Below are 4,485 nucleotides of genomic sequence, written 5' to 3' on the forward strand. Positions count from 1 at the left end.
TTCTGCCAAAAAACACATTTTGTTAAAAAAAATAATAGTAGTGAAGTAGTGACGTGCGAAATACGCCTAGCACGAGCTGCCCAGTGGCATGAACCTACCAGACGAGCTAAATCACTTCTATGCTCGCTTCGAGGCAAGCAACACTGAAACATGCATGAAAGCATCAGCTGTTCCAGACGACTGTGTGATCACGGTCTCCGTAGCCGACGTGGGTAAGACCTTTAAACAGATCAACATTCACAAGGTCGCAGGGCCAGACGGATAACCAGGACGTGTGCTCCGGGCAGTTGCTAACCAACTGGCAGGTGTCTTCACTGACATTTTCAACTCTCCCTGTCCATGTCTGTAATATCATAGAGTCTATATGTGTCTCTGTGTAGAGTAAAGTGGTATAGAGGTCTATATGTGTTCTGTGTAGAGTAAAGGTGGTATAGAGTCATATGTGTCTCTGTTGTAGAGTAAAGTGGTATAGAGGTCTATATGTGTCTCTGGTAGAATAGGGTGGTCTACAGTTTTTTAACCTGTAGTTGCACAGCTGATATGCGGTAGAAATGAGGTAAAACAGATTTCAGTTTACTCTTTTAAAGTCACAGTATATATCGCGGTATATGATCTAACAGGTTAAACAGGAAAACAACACATTGGTTTAATATGGCTGTTGTTTTGTAGAGAGTCAGCCTTGATATGTGATCCTGGAAGAAGAGGAGAGCATTCTCAGGTAGCAATACAGTCCGCTAACAGCTATTGAACCGTATTAATCTTACGGATCCACAAACACAGTAAGGACAACACACACACACACAAACACAACACACACACACAACACACCACACACACACACACACACACACAACACACACAACACACACACACACACACACACACACACACACACAACACACACATATATATATAGACAGACACAAACAGTCCTGAGGCGCCCAGTATGCTACAGGATTAGTGATTCTTCTTTGCTGCTCCTGTCTGGCTTCTATCATCTATCATCACGCCAGTCTGTCTCAGTCTTGCCTTCACCTCACGCTGTCAACTAGCTCTCAGACAGACAGACAGAACAGACAGACAGACAGACAGACAGACAGACAGACAGACAGACAGACAGACAGACAGACAGACAGACAGACAGCAGACAGACAGACAGACAGACAGAACAGACAGACAGACAGACTGTCTATACAGACAGACAGACAGACAGACAGACAGACAGACAGACAGCAGAAGACAGACAGGCAGACAGACAGACTATATGCAGACAGACATGCAGACAGACATACATACAGACCGACAGAGACACACACACAGACAGACAGACATACAGACATGCAGACAGACAGACATGCAGACAGACAGACATGAAGACAGACAGACAGAGACACACACAGACAGACAGACAGACAGACAGACAGACAGACAGACAGACAGACAGACAGACAGACAAAAAACAGTCCTGAGGGCCCCGTGTGCTAACAGATTAGTTATTCCTTTCTCTACTGCTCCTGTCTGGCTTCTATCATCTATCATCACATCAGTCTGTTCTGCTGTCCTGTCTGCTTCTATCATCGCATCATCACCCAGTCTTTCTCTGCTGCTCCTGTCTGGCTTCTATCATCCTATCATCACGCCAGTCTGTTCTCTGCTGCTCCTGTCTGGCTTCATCATCCTATCATCACGTCAGTCTGTTCTCTGCTGCTCATGTCTGGCTTCTATCATCCTATCATCACGTCAGTCTGTTCCCTGCTGCTCCTGTTGGCTTCTATCATCCTATCATGACGTCAGTCTGTTCTCTGCTGCTCCTGTCTGGCTTCTATCATCCTATCATCACGCCAGTCTTTCTCTGCTGCTCCTGTCTGGCTTCTATCTCCTATCATCACGCCAGTCTGTTCTTCTGCTGCTCCTGTCTGGCTTCTATCATCCTATCATCCACGCAGTCTGTTCTCTGCTGCTCCTGTCTGGCTCCATCATCACGCCAGTCTGTTCTTAACTTCCACAGATCAGTTTGATGTTATTTTTTTGAAACATGTTGTAACGTGTCATAGGCAGACGGATCCTGCTGTGACTGTACCATCTATTAAGGGGGATAGTGGTGCACATAGAAAGCAATTGAAGTCATTCCTTGCCATAACGTGTCACAGGCAATGACTCCATCTTCAGTATGGTGAGCTACGTAAGGCTGACGATACTTCTAAACAGCAGTGGGGAACAGTGGTGCAAACACATTTTCCATTCTAATGCAGTATAGTTTAGTTAACAAAAAAAAAAAACACATCATGACATCGTTAACAATTGTAACACACAAAATATTAATTTTATTTTATGAACCTAAAGACGGAGGTGTTAACGGAATCTACATGCTGCCTTTTATTTACAGCTTTTATTTCACTTTTTCCTTTCATATTTACAGAAAGCCCAAGAAAAGTGCTACGGACACAGGTTGTGTGCAACAATCAAAAAGCAAACAAGCCAAAAGGAGAAACATCAGACCAACACACCCCTCGTCAATCAACAGTTGTCAGATGCAGCATTTCACAATACAATTACATTTTCCTTCATTCAAAAGTATGCTCTTTTTTAAAGGACAGTAAAGTCCTCATTTTGGACAAATGTCACAGTATAAAAAAAAAAAAAAAAAAAAAAAAAGGTAAATAAAATGTACTTTTTACAGTTATGTCTGTTGACCAATATTGTGACACATTGAGTAGTTAATCACCTGATTATCCTTCTCCCTCTGAATCTAGGTGATTGATGGCAGGAAAGTTGACAGAATTAATTAGTTGCTGCAACTTGATGCAGAATTGGGAGAATAGTTACTGCTGCAACTTGATGGCAGGAAGTTGGGGAATTAGTTACTGCTGCAACATTGAGGCGGGAAGTTGACAGAATTAATTAGTGCTGCAACTTGACGGCAGGAAGTTGACAGAATTAATTAGTGCTGCAACTTGACGGCAGGAAGTTGACAGAATTAGTTAGTGCTGCAACTTGACGTGTGATCAAAGAGTACCTACCGAGCGACACATCAATAACATAATTAATAACATCGTTCCTAGCTAGAAAGGACAGCTTTCTAACAGGTGAAAGTGGATCGCCCTGTGAAGTGTGTTTTCAGGTGCACTTGAACACGGGAGTTCGGCTAGCTATCTGAGACAGCTAATTATGTCCACAAGGGTTTGTTCCAAGGCACACCTGGGTTCAGATACTACTTGAAATCTTTCAATTTACTTAGAGCGTTTGCTTTATCCTGTCTAGAGTGCCAAGGAGGGCGGGGTTAACATTTTGGTGATTTTTCCTAATTCGTTATTTTGCAACACGCAAGCTCAATCAAGAACTTGACGCAGTATTTTAAAAGTATTTGAACCCAGGTGTGTTTCTACAGTTGTGTCTGTGTATATGAGAGCTTGAAGACTGTTAAGAGCTGCAGGCTGGAACTAACACACCCGGAGGTTCATCCATCTCAAGACCCAGAACAGCTCTGGTCTCAGTACTGACAGCACTATAACCCTGGGGCTGTCCTCGGGGTAAAACATCTGTGGGGTGTCTGAAACGGCACCCTATTCCCTATATTTAGTGCACTACTTTAGACCAGAGCCCTATGGCACCCTATTCCCTATATTTAGTGCACTACTTTAGACCAAGGGGCCATAGGGCCTTGGTCTAAAGTAGTGCACTAAATATAGGAATAGGGTGCCATAGGGCTCTGTCTAAAGTAGTGCACTAAATATAGGGAATAGGGTGCCATAGGCTCTGGTCTTAAAGTAGCTGCACTAATATAGGAATAGGGTGCCATAGGGCTCTGGTCTAAAGTAGTGCACTAATATAGGGAATAGGGTGCCATAGGGCTCTGGTCTAAAGTAGTGCACTAAATATAGGGAATAGGGTGCCATAGGCTCTGGTCTAAAGTAGTGCACTAAATATGGAATAGGTGCCATAGGGCTCTGGTCTAAAGTAGGCACTAAATATAGGGAATAGGGTGCCATAGGGCTCTGGTCTAAAGTAGTGCACTAAATATAGGGAATAGGGTGGCCATAGGGCTCTGGTCTAAGTATGCACTAATATAGGGAATAGGGTGCCATAGGGCTCTGGTCTAAAAGTAGTGCTAAACTATAGGGAATAGGGTGCCATAGGGCTCTGGTCTAAAGTAGTGCACTAAATATAGGGAATAGGGTGCCATAGGCTCTGGTCTAAGTAGTGCATAAATATAGGGAATAGGGATGCATAGGGCTCTGGTCTAAAGTAGTTGCACTAAATATAGGGAATAGAGGTGCCATAGGGCTCTGGTCTAAAGTAGTGCACAAATATAGGGAATAGGGTGCCATAGGGCAATGGTCTAAAGTAGTGCACTAAATATAGGGAATAGGGTGCCATAGGGCTTGGTCTAAAGTAGTGCACTAAATATAGGGAATAGGGTGCATAGGCGCTCTGGTCTAAAGTAGTGCACTAAATATAGGGAATGGGTGCCATAGGGAATGGTCT

Source organism: Salvelinus sp. IW2-2015, unplaced genomic scaffold (assembly GCF_002910315.2).
Source record: "Salvelinus sp. IW2-2015 unplaced genomic scaffold, ASM291031v2 Un_scaffold2593, whole genome shotgun sequence".
Lineage (NCBI taxonomy): Eukaryota > Metazoa > Chordata > Actinopteri > Salmoniformes > Salmonidae > Salvelinus > Salvelinus sp. IW2-2015.